Below are 21,440 nucleotides of genomic sequence, written 5' to 3'. Positions count from 1 at the left end.
ATGAGCTCAAAAGCTGCACCAGGAGAGAGTACACTGCATATGCAGCCCAAAAAAAATAGGATGGCTCCCCCTCCTGTGCCAATAGGGAGCGCTGGTCACAAGGGCTGCTCCGATCTACAGTAACTTGGGATGGAGCCATCACTGGCTGCAGAGGATTCAATGAAGCTTCTTCTAAATGCAGTCGTGGACTCTGTTGTTTAAACAGAAAGGAAGCCCTGGCTGGTTGGTAGGTTTAGCACACTATGCAGTCCCATATGGAGATAGCTGCATAGAGCTTATTGCAAAGCTGAACATTCGCTGTGTTTTCTAAAGACAAATTAAAAGGAATATTTATCAACATCAGGAATATTTAATGATGCTTTGTCTGAGTAACCAATAAAGCTATAGTCACAGTGGGATTACATTTTACCTACAAAATTACAATCAAGATACCATACAGCTTAAACTCTCATGAAAAGTGTCTAGCATAACAGTCTGCTTTTCACTATCAGTGTAAATGAAAATCAAGATATTCATTTTATGACTCATTAGGAAAAGGTGCATGTTAATGTGCTAGATGTTTGATGATAGGCCTAATAAACAACATCCTCACATCTCTGATAACATTTAATGAATACCCCGTTGTTTGAGCAATTCCCCGCAGCCAATCAAGTTTGTCTTTCTTCTATCTTCTCCATAGGATGTTCTCAAAAAGCCAGGAAGCTCACATTACTGGCTGTAATTTGACTTACAACTTTGTTATGTGCTTCTAATTCACTGATCTGAAGCTCATTCCCTGCTGCTGGAAGCTCTTGCATTCATGGGGATAGCTGTATTTCATTGGCTCTTGCACTGGTGGAATAATTACCCAGTTTTCAGAACAGCTCAGGTAATTAAGTCCTATATTCTGTAATCACCGCACCGCATGTCATAGTTGAACGATGATGAACACAATGGGCAAAACTCCAAGGCTGATCTGTGCATCTAAAAAGAAAATGTTAGCTAAAATTCTAACATATTTTTAGTGTTTGCTTGCCTATGTTAGTTTTGTTATAAAAAAAAAATACAGAGCTCAGTCAGTTAAGCTTAAAAGCTGCATTGCTCTTTCATAGTCAGAAACGGTTAAACCATATGAAACAACAATCCAATTATTTTGTTTCTCACCTCTTCTCTTTCTTGTCATTTTGTATTTGAGATGCTTTTCATCTATTTTTATCATCATATTAACTTTTTTTTTGCATGTTCTGTTACCTATGGGAGTGGTGATACTGGTGAAAATATACTAATCTTAAGGCTTTTCCTCAGGAGTTAACTGGGGTTACACAATTAATAGCCATAAATGGCTGCCGAGAAGTGATGGGGCTTTGAAAGAAGAGGAGAACATTGTGGTGGCAGAACCAGGAGTGGGGAGGGCCTGATCAGACAGCACTGCAGGAGGGAACCCATGTAGTTAAGTGTGCCATGCACATTTGAATTGGTTTTGGTGCCAAGTGGCCTATTTAAAGCACTGCAAGACTCAAGGTCATTGCTGTGTGACCATCGGCTCCTGTGGCCTGTGAGCAGACCCTACTTTTTACTCTGATATACCCAGTTTCCCTTTGACTATGCCTGATTTCCAATCCTCCAGTATCTGATCTCTGACTTGTTTCTTGACTCCGCACCTTGCCCTTGTTTACCCTCCTGTCTTCCAAACTTGTACCTCTGCTGTCTGCCCATTGTTGACTTCTGCCTGTCTGACCACGTTTCTGCCTCCTGCTTCTGCAAGCCCTGTGACAACATCCAGCAAAATTTCCTGTTCTTCAGTTTCTACTCTATTGCAAGATCCGGTTCTTCTGCTGACCAGGATTTATGGCTGCTCATGCCACTCTGTGTCCTGTCCTATCCTGTCATCAATATTGGATGAATAGGACAGATGTAGGCGAGAACCTCTTGGACCTCAGTTCGGCCTCTACCAGGCTGGTGTGAATATTATGGAAGGCTGCCAATGTTGTACAGAAATAAAGCGTATGTAAAGCCAACTTTTTTGCATCAAATGCGGAAGGATTAGAATCCCTGTTAGGGTTTCATTGCTGTCTGTGCCCCCACTGTGGACCTTACACTCGTTATTGATCCTGGTGAACAAAAACAGGAGGTAAAAGGAATTGTTCTAATGAAGACACTAATTCTGTTAACGAGGGATATCTGCTCGCTTTGGAAAGATCTCCTCCTATTTCCTGCACTGTCCCTGGGACAGGAAGGGATAGGAAAACTTCCTAATGGGACACAAACCAGAAACAAAAAAAAAACTCACAATGGGGTCATAACTGTACCCTGCTTACCTAAAAACTAAATTTAGGCTATTATTTTTATAAGAGAATGTTTTTCAAATATGGTAAGCATTTTATGTTGGTTATCTTAGGGCATATAAATATGTTTTTCATTGTTTTGATAATCTACAAACACTTCTCGGAGTACTGCTATAATCCCTATATTCTAGCACTGGGTGAAACAACTGGCATTTTAGGTTGTGAGTAGAGATGGGCCGAACACCCCCCTGTTCGGTTTGCACCAGAACTCCCAAACAGAGAAAAAGTTCTGACCCAAACGGTGAACCCTATTGAAGACTATGGGATCCGAATATGAATAATCAAAGGCTTATATGCAAGTTATTGGCCATAAAAAGGGTATGGGGGCCCGGGTACTGCCCTGTGGGACATGTATCAATGCAAAAAAATCTATTAAAAAAGATTGTTTTTCAGGAGCAGTGATTTTAATGATGCTTAAAAGTGAAATCATAAAAATAAAAAATTCCTTTAACCACTTCCCTACTGCACATAGTCATATGACGGCAGCAGGAATCCTTTGTTCCTCCAGGCCACCGTCATAGGACGTCTTTTACTTTCTGAGGCTCTAGGGGAAACGTGCGTGCCGCAGGCAGCGCAGCTGCTGCATCACTAGGCACCCGATGCGCGCGGCCGCCGGGCACCCGCAATTGCCCGTGAACACAGTAAAACCGTGGATCTGTGTGTGTAAACACACAGATCCACGTCCTGTCAGAGGAGAGGAGACCAATGGTGTGTTCCCAGTACAGAGGAACACCGATCAATGTCCTCCCCTGTGAGTCCCCTCCCCCTACAGTTAGAATGACTCCCTAGGATACACATTTAACCCCTTCCTCGCCCCCTAGTGTTAACCCCTTCCCTGTAATCTGTGCGTTTTTATAGCACTGATTGCTGTGTAAATGTGAATGGTCCCAAAATAGTGTCAAAAGTGTCTGAAGTGTCCGCCGCAATATCACAGTTATGATAAAAATCGCAGATCACCACCATTACTAGTAAAAAAAAAAAAATAACAATAAAAATGCCATAAATGTATCCCCTATTTTTTAGACACTATAACTTTTGTGCAAACCAATCAATATACGCTTATTGCGATTTTTTTTACCAAAAATATGTAGAAGAATACATATCGGCCTAAACTGAGGAAAAAAATAGTTTTTTGGGTTTTTTTAAGGGGATATTTATTATAGCAAAAAGTAAAAAATATTGTGTTTTTTTAAAACTGTCGCTCTTTTTTTTATAGCGCAAAAAATAAAAAACGCCGAGGTGATCAAATACCACCAAAAGAAAGCTCTATTTGTGGGGGGAAAAATTATCAAAATTTCATATGGGTACAGTGTTGCATGACCGCACAATTGTCATTCAAAGTGTAACAGCGCTGAAATTTGGTCTGGGCAGGAAGGGGGTAAAAATGCCCTGTATTGAAGTGGTTAAATATAGTGCCTGGGGGGTCCCCTTAGTCTGCCTGTAAAAATTAAATTGCCTGTAAAGTGGCACATCTGTACCATGGATAGAACCTACTGCAGAAAAACTGACATTTATAAAGAAATTTTTTTTTATGAAATTACGTTTAAAGTGGATGTAAACCCTCTCCTATACTCAGTGAAGTGAACAGCCTCAGATGACACACAGGGATGAAACAAATCTCCCTACATAAGTTTTACATGGATATCTGCTGTCTTCCGCTTGCTATAGTCTTTGGAATTCTTACATCATGTTAGAATTTTTACTTCCTCTTTCTGCAGTAGGAGTGGTGTCTGGGCTTACACTGTGTGACAGCGGATTAGAGGAAAGGCATACATCCCCACTCCACAGAGACAGAAGAACGAAGATACTGTCAGAGCTGTGCTGTAACAAGACAAGCTCTCTGCTAATCTATTTATAGCACCCTCCCCGACACAAATCTCAGGCTGGTTTTATCTCCCGTCTCAGAGATTTTGTCAGAAGTTATCATGCTGATAACAGAGGAACGAAACAGCAGAAAGACACGGGACTTAGTGCTTCGAAGAGAGTTAAAGCGGTTGTATACCCGCTGAAATTTTTTTTTTTTTACCCCTGTAAAGAAAAAGGCATAATGAACTAGTATGCACCGCATACTAGCTCATTATGAAATACTTACCTTAGAACGAGGCATTGGTATCTTACCTGGTCCACGCCGAGGGAGCTGTCATGTTGCCTCGGCCTGTCTTCCGGGTATCGCGGTTCCAGCGCTGTGAGTGGCTGGAGCCGCGATGTCATCACTCCCGTGCATGCGCGCGGGAGATTTCTTACCCGGCAAGGTCCGGCAGTGGCCGGGCCTTCAGCCGAGAATCCCCTGTGCGCATGCGCCGCTGCAGTCAGCAGCTCATAGCAAGGGGAATATCTCCTAAACCGTACAGGTTTAGGAGATATTTTTTTTACCTACAGGTAAGCCTTATTATAGGCTTACCTGTAGGTAAAAGTTAAAAAAAAGACTATACAACCACTTTAAGTAAACACTACAGATATACGTGCCTAGGTCAAATTTCATGAATCAGGTTTACATCCACTTTAAATTTCTGGCAATACAATACCCTTGCCGGCAATAGAAAAGTTTAAAAAAATGGCGTGGGGTTCCACCCAATCCATACCAGGCATGCTCGGATAAGGGTCTGGTATGAATTGTGCGGGGAACCCCACACCAAAATAAAAAACAAAAAAGGTATGCCCCCCCCTCAGAAAATCCATATCAGACCCTTATTTGAGCCTTGCCTGGCTTGCCTTTTGACAGTTCCTTTATAGGTAAGGGCGGGGCCACCTGGCAACATCACCAGGTGGCACCCCCCTTTGTGACATCACCGACCCAGCATGCACCGGTCAGTGACATCACAAGGGGGCGGTGCCACCAGGTGACATCGCCAGGTGACTTTGCCCCTTACCTATATAAGAACTGTCAAACAGCCAGCCAGGTATTCAGGGGTTTGCGTTTTTTCCTTTTTTTGGGTTGGCGGTGGTGGCATCTTCATAATTGACTATGGATCTACATGGAGGACACTACTTTTTCACTGCCCAGGATTGTGGGAAAGAAGTCCCATGTTGAGGGCATGTGGTCTGGTATGGTTTAGGAGGGGGTGCTCACTCATCCCCCCCTTTCCTGGCCAGCCGGGCTGCATGCTTGAGTTAAGGGTCCGGTATGGATTTGGGTCCCAACCAAAACCCATACCAGACCATTATCCGAGCATGCAGCCCAGAAGGCCAAGAAAGGGGGGGCTAGCGAGTGCCCCCCTCTTCCTAAACCATACCAGGCTGCATGCCCCCAACATGGGGCCATGTAGATGGGGACAGGGGCCTCTTCCCCACAACCCTGAGCAGTGGTTGTGGGGGTCTGCAGGTGGGGGGCTTATCGGATTCTAGAAGCCCCCTTTAACAAGGGGAGGCCCCAAATCCCAACCCCTCCTATGTGAATGAGTATGGGCTCGCTCGTCCCCCCCCTTTCCTGGCCTGCCAGGCTACATGCTCGGATAAGGGTCTGGTATGGATTTTGGGGAGGACCCCACGTAGTTTTTTTATACTTTGGCATGAGGTTCCCCTTAAAATCCATACGAGGCCTGAAGGTATTTTATTGCCGGCAATTTTTTTTTTTTCATTCAGTTGTCAGCGGGGGGAAGACCACTGACAGCTGATGACTCATTGGTTGTTAAGGATGCCGCAGCCAGCTTCCTGGACCCGCTCCTTAACAACCAGCTATTCACTGTACCACCATTGGGCAAAGCTGTGCCCAATTTGGGGCTTAGAATGCACTGTGCAGCGCACAGTACATTGCAGGGTGTTCGGTGGAGCGAACACCCGCTAAACGCCCTGCAAATTCATGTGTTCGTTGAATGGACGTGTGGGCGAACAGGTGTTGTTCTGCCCGAACTTTTACTTGGTCTAAACCGTTTGCCCAACTCTAGTTCTTAGCAAATGCTACAATGTCTCCTATGCTCATATCTCATAATCAGCTCAATGGCAATGGCCAACTGAAGGAGTTAGCAGGGCAGGTTGACCTTGCTGCTGCTAATTGTACTTTTAAATTTGCAACCAGAAGTGCTGTTGTGCTGTTACCAGCAGGATCTCCAGGTAGGAAAGTTTGCAATAGACTCCTAAAAATGATTTGCTTAAGAAATCTGCATGCAGTAAAGCATAATGCTAAACATACACTTTAGAATTTGGAAGTGACCTGATTTATGCATCGCTTGCAATAATGTAGCAGAGCAACAGAACTGTGTAAAAATAACATGCCCGAATATAATAGTCAGAAGAACTTGTTAGGGCTTTCCATGTTTAACTATTGCTTCTCACTGACGTGGAAATGATTCTTTTAGTACACATGGCCCAGAGTTTTAAGACTGTATTGTTCTGCTTGTGACAACAAAAAAAAAACCTGATCTGTAATGTCCTATTGTTATGTATGAGAGTTAAGGAGATCTGAAAGAACTTTCTGCACAGAAAATTAACAGTTGCTCTGCTGATAAAGCAACTGTGAATATAGATAAACTGTAATAACTACCTAGTTGAGAGTATTGCCCTGTACACCAGTGTTAATTTTAGTCCTAGGACTAAAATGGCATTTTAGTTTTAGTGCCATTTTAGTCTTCTGCAATTGTTTTAGTTTTAGTCGTCTAAATCTCCAGTACATTTTAGTCGACCAAATTAACACTGCCGTACACACGTTCCGATTATCGTACGACAGATCGTTCGCATTTTGTTGCATAAAACTAAGATCGAATACAACAGTGCAAAATGTGTGTAAGATTTTTGTCGTACGATTCTGGAAAAATCATCCGCTGTGCGTAGCTATGTATTTTAAATGATGTCAAATACCTGTGACCCCTGTGTCCTTTTGGTTTATTTTCGTGTTTCCAAGCATGCGTGGTGTTTGTCGATCGACTTTTACGGACCCATACTGTACTGATTACACGTTTGTCATACGATGGGCTGTCGTCCGACCAAAGTTTTCCTGTTTGTCCCTTCGGATTTGGTTGGACAGACTGTCATGATCGGCTGTCGAAAGCTGTGTACTAACAATCAGATTTTTGAACGATCTGTCCGAAAGCGACTTTTGTCGTCCGATAATCGGAACGTGTGTACGGGGCATATGGCTTTAAGCAGCCCTATTTAGGCAAGCAATGCTTCCTTTTTACATGCATTGTTTGCAGGTCTTTTTTGACCATGGTAACAATAATAAGTCCCTCCAGGTTAGAATTTGTTTTGTGTTTGCTTTTCCTTTTCGTTCCCTACGCTTTAGTGTATATAGAAGGATATTATTACCATGAAAGAGCCACTCACATGTTAGAAGAGTGTACAAACAGGTTTTGACAGTCCAAAATATAAAATATAAAGAGTCTTGTGAGCCTCCACTAATCCAAAATGCCTTCATTATCAAAAATCAGCTGCAAGCGTTAAACATGCCACATATATCATGCAAATGTGGATAAATAAATATATACGCTGCGCTTTCCAAAGTCATACACTATACCAGTATGAAAAGAAACATATAAAAAAACTCCAATAGTGAAAAAAAACATCTTTCCTAACGGTAGTGGAAAGTGACAATAGTGCAATAAATGAACAAATATATTAAAAATAAATATAAATATTACACATATATTAAAAATAAAAGATGTGTATATAAAAGCATAAACAATGATGATAACAGATATAAAGTGCTACTGTGCAAAGAGGTGCAATTCCCACTTTTATGATCCTGTACAGATTATCAGTAACCCACTAATGCAGTGGTCCCCAACCTTTTTGGCACCAGGGACCGGCTGCGTGTAAGAAAATTGTGCCAAGGCCCGGTTGGGGAGGGGGGGGCGGGTGGCACGCGGGGGGTAAGCGATTTTTCGTGGGCAGTTTGTCAGTGCATTATTTCTATTATTACATTGTAGTAATGAATAAAATAGTACAACTCACCATAATGCAGAATTAGTGGGAGCCCTGAGTGTGTTAATTGCCACGTCGCCTGCCACCAGATGCGGAATTTCACTCGCCACGCTATCTGCCACCAGATGTGGATTGTCACTTGCCACTTCACCTGCCATGTTGCCTGTCACCAGATGCGGAATGTCACTTGCCACATCACCTGCCACAAGATGCGGAATGTCACTTGCCACGTCACCTGCCATGTTGCCTGTCACCAGATGTGGATTGTCACTTGCCACGCTGCCTGCCACTGCATTGGTGGCAGCACTTGTCCATCTAGCACAGAGGGGTGCCGAGTGAAGGCAGGAGAGCGGTGAGAGATGATGTCATCTCTCTGCTCCGTGCCGCACTTCCGAGGCTGACAGGGTAGAAGAGCAGTGATGCGGGGGGTCGGAGAGAGATGATGTCATCTCTTTGCTCCCGCCGCACCTCTAACATTGAGGCTGACAGGGCAGAAGAGCAGGGGGCGGAGAGAGATGTCACCTGCAATGTTGCCTGCCTGCTCACTTATCTCTTCCACCCGTCGCTCATATGCCGGCCGCCCGGCTGTCTCATGCCACCCACCAGGCTCTCTCATGCTGCCCGCCCACACCCACGGCCCGGCTGCAGAAAGGCCACGGCCCGGGGGTTGATCACCCCTGCACTAATGCATAAAAAAGTGCTCCTGTGCATGTGCATAGCATCCAGTATTATATAGTATAACAATATTGCATTGCTGGGTTGTTCAAAGAAGTGCTCCTGTACAAGTGTATGGTATCCAAAAACAGTCTATCCAGATGTAATAAAGTTCATGCGATTATAAAAAAGCTAAGTGCAATAAAGTTCATGCGATTATAAAATCCAGAACATGCCGTGGTGTTCCTCACTCTGGTGCTCCCCTTAGGTATTTAAACCTCAGAGCATGTGACCTTGCAACTAAGCGCAGTCAAAACACGCATATGAACCACCTCTGGGCTCCTGTAGTTACAGCGGAATCCCGGACTTGTCAGTAAGGTACCTCGGTGAGTGTATAAAATAAAGACTTGATAGTGTAATAGAGTTTTAACGGTTTAATAAACAGAAAGCAAAAACTGGGGTACTCACATAGATTAGGTGCGCCAGTGCACCGCTCTATATCAGGTAAAACAATGGTAAATACCGGACTGGTATCGGGATGGTATGTTGTTCCTCTCTGTCAGATCACTGTCCAAACGTGCCATCCTGTCCCCTTCCCCTAAGCGTCTCGATACAGGGGTTTCCGTATCTTCTTATGGGGGAAATCAGGTTTTGACAGTCCAGCAACACAATTCAGTCTGGTGTGAGTGGAGCAGATAGAAAAACTGATATAGTGTGGGGTGCATATAGTGTGAACGTAGCTTTATACTTTAAACCTGTTCTAACCTTATACCGGTCAAGTGACGCTACGGGTTCCTCCTTTTCTCCGATGTGAGTGGGCGATCCTTCCTCAAGGATGTAATGACCAGTGAGTGCTGTACTGTCCAAGAATTCTGTGAGCCCCAACCAGTGTGATCGTTAGGTCAACTTCTGTCAAATAGACAAGATGGAAAACATTTGTTGATTAGTGGCTGCAGCCACTGATAAGTGTGTTCACTGCCGTTGTAAGACTGGCCATACACCTATAGATTATCTGCCGATTTTCTATGGTCAGATGGAAAAAGTGGAACAGATTCCCCCATGTACGCTGAACTGTGTGGATGGAAGAATCTGCCACGGGCCCAGGCGTCCATATCTTGTTAGTCGGCCCCGCTGGCTCTCACAATACCTGAACATTCTGAGTGCAGGCATTGTTTAGGTTGAGAGCCAGTGGGGCCGACTAGCAAGATACTGAAGCTTGGCTCAGTGGGAGATTCCTCCATCCACACAGTTTAGCATACATGGAGAAATCTGTTGCACTTTTTCCATTTAACCATAGAAAATCTGCAAATAATCTATAGGTGTATGGCCAGCTTCAGAATACAATGTCCCAGCAGGAGGGATTCCTCTATCCACCTCATTTGTGTGGACAGAGGAGTCTGTTCATTTTTTTCATTCAGCCTGCTAACTGAACGAAAAAACATACCATCTATGGCATTTAAAAGAAAAAAAAAAGTTTTTGTACTCCTTAAAAAGTGTTAATTAGATTTGGTCTCTAAAAAAACAGGACTAAAATCAGCAAAATTCTAACTGTGACCTTTGGATCCCTTCCTGTCCGCTGACATCTTCTCCATAGGCTTCTTCCGGGTGTCGTGTTTTTGGCCTCTTGATTGGCCAGTGGAGATGACACAACTCTCATGCATGTGCACACTGCACACGATTCATTCATCTCAACACGTCATTCATCTCAACACAGAGATATATAGCATGTCTCTTGTGTAATAAAAAGCTGCCTACTCACATTTTTTTACTGCAGGTTTGGTTCCAATATAATTTGTTTGTCACTTATTTTAAGCTCAAGAAAAACTGCAAGTCTATTTAAGACTATCCTGTCAGCAGAAAATAGTGCTAAAATCTTGTGAGCCACAAATGGGTTAATGCCTCCAATGGGAATAAATGAACCTAATTCAGCTGCACACACTAACCACGTTCCATACCGTGTATATGCCAAAATAAAATAAATATATGTGCATGCGCTAAAGGCTATAAATACATGAACAAAGAATATAATAAATCTATACAATATTGAAAATTACAAACAGTGTCAAACGCCTGTGAAGAAAGTGACTAAAATCCACAATTGAATATATGAATAAATGGTAACATGCAACATGCAAAAAAAAAAAAAAAATGTGAGAAAGAAAAGAAAAAAATCCTTTAAATAATTAACAAAAATATATAAGTGCTACTTGATAAATAAAGTGTCCGAAACCAAATGAATTGGTTTCGGACACTTTATTTATCAAGTAGCACTTATATATTTTTGTTAATTATTTAAAGGATTTTTTTCTTTTCTTTCTCACATTTTTTTTTTTTGCATGTTGCATGTTACCATTTATTCATATATTCAATTGTGGATTTTAGTCACTTTCTTTACAGGCGTTTGACACTGTTTGTAATTTTCAATATTTTATAGATTTATTATATTCTTTGTTCACGTATTTATAGCCTTTAGTGCATGCACATATATTTATTTTATCCTGTCAGCAGGATGGCAATCCCGCTGTGCAATTTTATTTTCAAACGAACAGTGTTATGACCCTGTTGAGGAGGTGAAAAATCAACAAATCTACTGGCAGGATCAATAGGCAATAAAACTATGTTAAATGGGAACTCAGAAAAAGTAAACCTACTGTAATATGTGATTTCTGATATTGCCTGTAATTATACTTTAATCGATATGCAGCATTCCACAGAAAACGTTTTGAATAATTTCTCCAATCATCCCTTATTATTGCAAAATAGGAGGAGTCTTATGGACAAAGAGTAGCTTAACTGGTTGCCACTCACCCACCGTCAAATGACGGTGGGGCGGCTCTCGTTCTGGGACGCCGTCATAAGACAGGGTCCCAGAACGGCCACTCTTGTGCGCCCGCGGGGCGTGCAGCATGGCGATCGTGGCCGCACTGTGTTGCTAGGACATGGTGCGACCCTGATCTCTGTAAAGAGCCGCGTCCGCGGCTCTTTAACCATGTGATTGGCTGTGCCCAATCACAGCCAGTCACATGTAAACAAGGAAGTGCCGGTAATCGGCGCTCCTCGCCTCACACTGACAGAGTGTGTGGAGAGGAGAGCCGATCAGCGGCTTCTCCACGCAGGGGGACATGTAGGAATGTAATCAGTGCCCTGATTACAGTATAGTAAAACAGTGTCACCATACAGTGCCCACCAGTGCCCACCAATGCCAGCAATCAGTGCCCACAAGTGCCACCAATCAGTGCCCATTAGCGATGCCAATCAGTGCCGCCTATCAGTGCTGTTCTTCAATGCCCATCACTGCTGTCGATCAATGCCCATCAGTATTGCCCATCAGTGCCACCCATCAATGCCCATTAGTGCCCATCAGTACCACCTATCCATGCCGCCTATCTGTCCTGCCTATGAGTGCCCACCAGTGCCACCTATCAGTGCCCACCAGTGCCGCCTATTAGTGCCCATCAGTGCCACCTAACAGTGCCTATCAGTGCCGCCTATCAGTGCTCATCAGTGCCTCATATCAGTGCCCATAAGTGCGGCATATTAGTGCCCCCTCAACAGTGCCACCTCATCACTGCCCATAAGTGCCACCACATCAGTGCCCACCAGTTCAGTCTATCAGTGCCCATCAGTGCCGCCTCATCAGCGCACATCAGTGAAGGCGAAAAATTACTTAGTTACAAAATTTACTGACAGAAAAAAGTCTTTTTTTTTGTAAAAAATAAAAAACCCAGCAGTGATTAAATAGCACCAAAAGAAAGCTCTATTTGTGTGAAGAAAATGATAAAAAATGTGTTTGGGTACAGTGTAGCACGACCGCGCAATTGTCATTCAAAGTGCAACAGCGATGAAAGCTGAAAAATGGCTTTGGCAGGAAGGGGGTGTAAGTGCCTGGTAGGCAAGTGGTTAACCACTTGCTTACTGGGCACTTACACCCCCTTCCTGCCCAGGCCAATTTTCAGCTTTCAGCGCTGTCACTCTTTGAATGACAATTGCGCGGTCGTGCTACACTGTACCGATATGAAATTTTTATCATTTTTTTTAAACAAATAGAGCTTTCTTTTGGTGGTATTTAAAGCAGTTATATACCCTTTTTTTTACATTTTTCACCTACAGGTAAGCCTATAATAAGGCTTACCTGTAGGTAAAACGAATATCTCCTAAACCTGTACAGTTTAGGAGATATTCACCTTGCATGCAGAGCATGCACTCTGAAGGTCCGGCAGACGTTGCTGTAAAATCAGAGCTCCTTGCCGGAAATTAGACTTCCTGTGCACATGCCTCATCGCGGCTCCGGCCACTCGCAGAGCCGGAGCCGCAAACCTGGAAGACACGCCGAGCGGAAAATGTCAGCTCCCTCACCAGTGAACAGGATGCGATGCCGATGCTTCAATCTAAGGTAAGTATTTTACTGTATAATGAGCTAGTATGCGGTGCATACTAGCTCATTATGCCTTTCCCTTACAGGTTTTTTTTGCGGGTTTTTTTTGTGGGTATACAACCGCTTTAATCACCACTGGGGTTTTTATTTTTTGCTAAACAAACAAAGACTGAAAATTTTGAAAGAAAAAAAAAAAGGTTTTCATCGTTTGTTAAAAAAAATTGCAAGCAGGTAATTTTTCTCCTTCACAGATGTGCGCTGATGAGGCTGCTCTGATGGGCACTGATAGGCGGCACTGATGGGTACTGATGATGAGGCACTGGTGGGCACTGATCAAGAGGCACTGATGAGGCTACAATGATAGGTGGCACTGATGGGCACTGATAGGTGGCACTGATGGGCACTAATAGGTGACACTGATAGTTGGCACTAATAGTTGGCACTGATAGGCACTGGTAGGTGACACTGATAGGCAGCACTGATTGGCCGCACTAACGGACACTGATAGGTAGCACTGGTGGGCATTGATAGGTGACACTAGTGGGCACTGGTAGGCACTGCTTAGCAGTACTGGCACTGGTGGACACTGCTTAGCAGTACTGATATGCATTGGTAGGTGGCACTGGTGGGCACTGCTTAGCAGCAGTGGGTGTCCGTGTGTGGGACCGATGTCCCATCTACACAAGCCGGTAATCTGATTTTTTTTTCTCCTTACGCTGTCAGCATGAGGGAAGAAAGCGCAAATTATCGTCTTCTGTTTACATCACGTGATCAGCTGTCAGCTGGTAAACGGCCGGGATTGGCCCCTTCTTCCGATCTGTGATTAGCTGAGTATCAAAGACTTGCTGATCACAGAGCGCGCCGCCCGCACCACATAGAGGGCACGCAGGCAGCACATGCACGGGAGGACGTACATGGTCGCCCTCCTGGCAATTTAGGCCTGTGCTGTAGCTGTCTTTTTCGTAGTCATTGCGGAGATGTGTGAACTGGCTCCATAGAGGCTGGGTTCACACTAGTGTGAATTGGATGCGGATTTCACTGCATCCAAGTTGCATGACAGGAGTTTGTGACGGGCTCTCTATGGAGAAAATTCGGCCCTGATTCGCACCTGAAACGGAGAAGAGGGACGCACCGGACCCCTGCTGCGAGCCACATGCGGCTTAGATATGAACCCAGCCTAAGTTACTACTAGGTCGGGGGGGGTTCTAAAGTGAAACCTATTGATTTGCCCTCATATTAAAACTGATATGAGTCATTCTGTCAGAACTTTCTCATTAAATGTGGTGAAGAATGCCAGGATGATCACAGATTCCTCCTTAAAAATGTAAACTTTTGTTGTGAAAAAACTGTTGACTTTCCACAGCACATGCTCTGAGTCACCTGCAAGCTTTACGGAGACCAGAAGTTCTGGTTTTACTTGCTTCAAACCTATTCAGATGATTAGTATTAGCATAACAGATATGCAACTAGTACCTTTAGAAGGAGGTCATGAATGCATAGCTCCCAATTGTCAATGATTTGGAGGGATTATGCCTCCTGGGAACCAAATCTCTTTGTCCCCCTCATTTGTCCTTTTTTTTTGGTCTGGTGCATAGAGCTCATTAAAAAATTTACTATTTAGTTACTAGCAATTTTATACTGCAGTAAACCATATAACCAACCTCTAGATCGGGGGTCAGCAACCAGTAGATAGTGATCTACCAGTAGATTGCGGCCATGTGACTGGTAGATCAAAGTCTGAGCTTGCTGACCCGCCATCCCAGAGCATCAAACTGAGTGCAATGCAGAGGGAATACTTGTAAAGTTGGAGCTGTAGTAGGGTGGAAGAGCGGCATAAGCCGATGCCTCCTGTACAATGCAGAGTGATACCAACTGCACGCCATCTCTTATTCCGGCTAGTGGTCTCCAGAGTGGTGCCAGCAGCAGGAAAGAAGAGATCTTCAGGTCAGTGTAAAGCAATACACTGGGAATAATAGTATAGGGCTGCTTTCACACTGATGTGCTGCAGTTCACCCACACCACGGGTGCAGTGTACCTGCAGCTTTCCTGCAGGTTTGCTGCGATTAGCCATAGACTTCTGTTATATCCTGGGGGTTTGGTGCATTTCAGAAAGTGCACCACACCTGTGGGATATAATAGAAGTCGATGGCAAATTGCAGCTAATACAGGAAAGTCAAAAATGCACTGCGCTGCACCCGTGGTGCAGGTAAACTGCAGCACATAAGTGTGAAAGTAGCCTTATAGGGGGTTCATTAACATTTGCAGTTTGAGGGTGGAAAAACCCCATAGTTAAGAGATGTTTTTACCACCCCGCCCCAACCGCACCCCCTTTAGCTGCAGTGGCCAGGGGTGTACACCTGTCACAGCCGCAGCAGGAGTTACATGCCCTGTCATGGTTGGTGGGTGTAGAATCTGCCAAGCATGACCTATTCAAGTGAATGAGGCCACTCTGCAAGTGCCCTGCAACCTTGTGCAGTACAACAAACAAGGGGTTAAAGCAGGCAGTGTTGTATTGCTTTCTCACCACCTGCTTTAACCCCTTGGACCCTGCAGAAGCATGCAGCTGTGGGGCGCTTGCAGTGGCCCCTTTTACTTGAATGGGTCGCTATTGGCAGGCGGTAGCACCCACCAAAAGAAACAGGGGGCTTAATGCCTGCTGCAGCATGTGTACACCTTTGGCTGCTGCCTCAGAAGCTAAATGGGGTAGGGATTGGGGGCAGAAAACTCAACCGCAGAGTTTTACCACCTCCCAACTTTATGTGTGAACGAGCTCTAAAGGTGCCGCTGTGGAATACAACTAAGGGTTCATTCACAAGTGCACCAGGGACTGCTGTTCATCTGAAAAGCGATCCGAGTGGGTTTGACAGGTGGTGAGGAGGCGATATGTTGCTTCCTCGCCACCTGGTTTAAACCCATGATTGCCGTGCAATGCACACGACTGTGACACGGTAGTACAGTAATTAGAGGTTTAAATCAAGTGTGACGAGGCGATACTGTGCCTGGTGATCTCTGACTTCTCCCATGTTGATCAGGTAGATCTCCACCTCTTTAAGGTCCCCTGCTCTAGATTATTGGATTTGTTTGGAATGTAGGTATAAAGAAAATGTAGTGGTGAAAAAAAAACAATCATTTTTTGTGTACTATTTCTTCATGGTCTGTGTAATTTGGTGCATCGCAGGGGGGTGTAGTTTGTCTACATACCTTATACCAAGCTGTCCCTCCTTCACATCTAAGGAAGTCGGGAAGTATGTTTATGGCAGCCTACATATTTCTCTAATAACAGGTTACAGAACTGGTTTACCTAGAAATAGCCTACTAAATGGTACATCTTGCCTAAAAATAGTAGTAAATGAATAGATAGTCATGTGTCTTTGAAAGGTTGGGATGGGCGAGGAAATGCACTTGTTATATACTGTATATAACAGGGTTTACATTGAGCTGCTTGTCAGATTACTAACAGCCCTGACGGCCAATAAAGAATATTTCATTTTCTAAAGCAGAATTACGCATGTCCAGGGGGCAAAGCTTACCTCTTAGTTTTCCCTCCTCGAGTGTAGACAGGGCCTTGCTCCCCACTGTTATTGCTGCTATGTTCTCCTTTTCTTCTACATTTAACATATTAGTTCTTTGCTTATTGGGTGGCCAGTGATGATGTAACTCCTATGAAATGGAATTGCATTATCCTACCACGAAACTCCACTCTTGGCATCCTACAGATGAGGGTTATAACTTTGCTGCTTATACACTCCAGGCAGTTTACAAATAATAAGATTGCTGGAAGCAGGGGACAAATATTTGTCTCCTCTACCAAAAACTTTGCCTCATAGCAATTTTTTTTCAGTTCCCCTTTAAAGTGACCCTGTCAGCATAGTGTAGCATGGCCCCCTTGAGGACTGTTTGGATTTACCTGTTCTTCTGCATTGCCATGACCCTGTGAACATTTCAGCCCACCTGACACTCTGGGTTCAGACATCTTCCACAACACCTTTAAATGACACATCACACAAGTTAAATATGTTTATATTATATACGCTTTCACTGGAGTAAGTAATGTGGTCTTGATACACAGAGGAGGGTAATTGGTCAACCAAGTACTGGATAACAGCCCAGACTTGGAAGAATAATTTCCCTAGAAGACAGCTTAGGAACAGTTCAACAGCACAAAAGCTTTATTTACATATATGTACAGTGAATTACCTCCTGGAGCATAACCTGTAAAGTCAGTAAGGTTACCTATCTAGGACAGGCAGTCACACTCTAAAGGGGAACCCCAGGCTGGCCTATTTCTTTATATCCTAATGAGAAATCAGACAGAATGTGGGGATAGATAGGGCCCTTTAAATGGTAATAACAGCAGTGTCCAAGATGCAGGCCTGATAGTCTTCACCTGCAGTTGGAGCTCATTAGATTGTATCCAAAGAGGCACAATGGTATGGTAATAACCGAAGGACTTAAACAGGCTAGTGATTGTAACGCTTCAGGCAGTGAACTATGTTGGATTGTGTGGATCACAGCTTCGGAAGTCTATGAATACTATATTCTTAACAGTTAACTTTAACCTTAACAGCTATCAGGTAGGAAGACTCAGATAAGTTTGGAAATACAATTGGTTTTATTTAGAGTGGTAATACACAGCCACGAGGGGGAGCTTCAGAGCCAACTTAAGCTTAGTAGCACTACACAGGAATAAAGTTTATAGGAAACATAAAGATACTTACAGTGAGTGGATTCCTGGAGAAGGGGTCACCCAGTGGCTTCTTGAGAGATGTACGTACTCTTATGTGGAAAGGAACAGGTAAGGTTTTCTTCAGGCAAAGTAAGTAGACTGTGGGTAGGGCAGAGGAGAGTCTCTGACTACTAGAAAGGAAGGGGCTCTGTCCGGCCCAACAAGTGGAAGTTTGAGGGGCTCTGTCTGGCCCAAAAGTGAGGTGGAAGATGGGGCTCTGACCAGTCCAAAAGAGAGATGGTAGTTGGGGCCCTGTCCGGCCAAAAAGAGAGAGATGACAGCAGTCTTCTGTTGGAGATCTTTACCTGGCATCAGGTTCTTAGCACGAACGTCAAGCAAAAGGCGTCGGCTGTTTACGTAGGGACAAGAGGAGGAGCCAGGTGATGCCGTTGTGACGTCATCAAACTGCGAGTTTGTGGAGATATCAGAGCTCCCAGTGGAAAGATAAGAATATTGCAGGAGAAATGTCGGAGCCTCCAGTGGAGGGATAAAGACATTACAGGAGAGATGTCGGAGCCTCCAGGGGAGGGATAAGGACATTACAGGACCCCCCTAAGGGACCCCTCCTGGGGGCCAAGGGAGCAGGCCTGTCAGGATTGTGAGAATGGAAGAGGCGGACAAGCCGTGGGGCATGAACCTCGGAGGCAGGTTCCCAGGAGTCATCCTGTGGACCGTAGTTCTTCCAATGGATTAAATGCTGTAAGCGGTTTCTATATAGCCGGTAGTCCAGGATCTGAGCGATTTCATATACCACCTGGCCGTTAACCTCAACCGGCGGTAGAGGCATTGGAACTCGGCCGGGGAAGGTGTTGGGATGGTAGGGTTTTATCAGGGAGACGTGGAAGGTCGGATACGTAGGGACGATGGTAGGTTTAGCCTCACGGGAAAAGGACCAATGAATAATCCACTAAATTTGCGTGAAGGCGTCTGCAGGTTAAAGTGTTTGGTGGATAGCCATACTAAATCTCTGATCTTGTATGAGGGTGGAGTTCTCCTGTGAAGATCGTAGTAGGCCTTTTGTCTGCTTTGGGCTCTAGTGATGTTATCGTGTAGGTGAGGAATGAGCTTCTTTAAGGTGTTGATAAAATCTTCAGCCACAGGGTTGTTGGTAGGTATCTGCTGAGGGATGAAGGAGGGATGGAAACCGTAGTTAGCATAAAAAGGTGAACAACCTGTGGTAGTACTGGTATTGTTGTTGTATGCAAACTCTGCTAGGGGAAGTAACTCATGCCAATCGTTTTGTAGGTAAGTACAGTAGCAACGAATATATTGTTCTAGACAACGATTTACCCTTTCGGTTTGTCCATTCATTTGAGGATGGTAGGCAGTTGATAATCAATGGTCAATCTGGGGTTTTAGACAGAGAGCTTTCCAGAATCTGGATCCTCGATCTGACACAATTCTGGAGGGGATTCCATGGAGTTTGAAAACATGTTGTGTCAAGATTTCGGCCGTCTCTTTGGAGTTTGGTAGTTTTGTAAGAGGCATGAAGTGAGTCGTTTTGGTAAGGTAGTCGACTGCGACTAGGATTGTGTTGTAACCGCCTGAGGGTAACTCAACAATAAAGTCAAGTGAAATGGCCTGCCATGGGTTTTTGGGTATAGGGAGACTTGTGAGGAGACCAAAAGGGGGTCGAGATACGTGTTTACAGCAGGCACAAGTCTCGCAGGAGGACACGTACTCCCTTACTGACTCCTCCATTTTCGGCTACCAGAAGTGGCAGCAAAGGAGATCAAGGGTCCCGGTGATGCCAGGATGCCCAGCTAGGGGTACGTCATGAGTAGGTCAAAGAATTTGATGGTGTAGAGGAGTCGGTATGTACAGCCTGTTATTTTTGTAGAGGAACCCTTCTTCATCTGTCTCTAACTGCATTGGGGGGTTTTCTGAGGTTAGGGCCTGAAATTCCTCTTTGAGGGTCAAAATGGTGCATAAAATTTTCTGCTGTGGGATGATTTGGGAATTTCCGCCAGTTGTACCTTGGTGTTCTTCTAGGCGAGATATTGAATCAGCCTTTCCATTTTTGGATCCAGGTCGGTAGGTGATGACAAAGTGGAATCTATCGAAGAAAAGAGCCCAGCGTATCTGTCTGGAGGAGAGTGTTTTGTTGCGCTGAATGTATTGGAGGTTTTGATGGTCAGAGTACACTATGAAGGGTAGTGAGGTACCCTCGAGTAGGTGTCTCCAAGTCTCCAGGGCGGATTTCACTGCTAGCAACTCCTTTTCTCCTATTGGGTAATTGATCTCAGCGGCAGTAAGGGATCGAGAATGGTAGGTCACAGCGTGAAGCGGCCCATCAATGGACGATCTTTGGGATAGGATAGCCCCTAGGGCCAGCTGGGAGGCATCTACCTCCAGGATGTTTTGTAGGTTAGGGTCTGGTAAGCGTAGGATGAGTGCAGTGGTGAACCAACACTTCAGGGTATCGAAGGCCTCCTGACTTAATGTATTCCATGCATAGTTGGTGTGAATACTGGTTAGTTGGGTTAATGGTTTTACAACTAAGGAAACATTTTTTATGAATTTACGATAAAAATTTGCGAATCCTAGGAATCTTTGAAGTGCCTTCCTATTCAGGGGTCTGGGACATTTTTTGATACATTCGATTTTACCAGGATCCATCTGTATGCCTTTCTTGTGAATGATGTAACCCAAGAATGTGACGGTGTTGGACTCGAAAATGCACTCTAATTTGACATATAAATTATGTGTGCGCCGCCTAGAGAGAACCCATCTGACATGCTTGCGATGGTCTGCGATGTTGTCAGAGTATATAAGTATGTCGTCTAGATATATTACTAGACACACATCGAGAAGATCCCTGAAAATGTCGATCACGAGGAACTGGAAAGTGCCAGGTGCGTTGCACAGGCCAAAGTGCATAACCGGGTACTCATAAAGACCGTAACGGGTGCGGAAAGCAGTCTTCCATTCATCACCCTGACGGATTCTGACCAGATTATACGCACCCTTCAAATCAAGTTTGGTAAACAACTTTGCCGTTTTCAGATGTTCCAATAATTCTGGGATGAGAGGAAGGGGGTATCTATTTTTCATAGTGATCTTGTTCAGTTCTCTATAATCGATGATGGGATGTAGGCTTTGATCCTTGTTTCGGATAAAAAAACATGCCTGCTGCTGCGGGTGAGGTGGACGGTCTTATGAAACCTTTCTTCAATTTTTCTTCTATATATTCTTTTAGATGGGCCAATTCAGGCTGTGATAATGAATATATATGTCCAAAAGGAATTTTGCTGCCTGGGAGTAACTCGATAGGACAATCATATGGTCTATGTGGGGGTAGAAGCTCTGCATTCTTTTTGATGAACACATCAGCGAAATCTTGGTATGCCCTAGGTACCAGGTTGACTTCCGCTGGGGGCAGTGATTCCACCTGAGATAAAGAAGTCTCTTTGTAACATGTCTCCTGGCAATATTGAGAGGTAAGGAGCACATTGCTGTCTTCCCAATGTAGAGTGGGTTTGTGTGTATGCAGCCAGGGAAGACC

The 21,440-nt window shown here is 44.3% G+C and overlaps 1 long non-coding RNA gene across 1 annotated transcript; it reads right to left on the bottom strand.

Moving 5' to 3' along the window:
• Window positions 1–218: 218 nt before the first annotated feature.
• Window positions 219–16,484, bottom strand: LOC141129877 (uncharacterized). Its single transcript, XR_012241893.1, has 4 exons — window positions 16,411–16,484; window positions 9,600–9,743; window positions 8,211–8,379; window positions 219–963 (listed from the first exon to the last, which is right to left on the bottom strand). It is a non-coding gene; the product is annotated as an uncharacterized lncRNA (long non-coding RNA).
• Between the last annotated feature and the right edge of the window lie 4,956 nt (window positions 16,485–21,440).

This window comes from Aquarana catesbeiana, linkage group LG02 (genome assembly GCF_042186555.1).
Source record: "Aquarana catesbeiana isolate 2022-GZ linkage group LG02, ASM4218655v1, whole genome shotgun sequence".
Classification (NCBI taxonomy): domain Eukaryota; kingdom Metazoa; phylum Chordata; class Amphibia; order Anura; family Ranidae; genus Aquarana; species Aquarana catesbeiana.
This window is presented reverse-complemented; position numbering and strand designations above follow the sequence as displayed.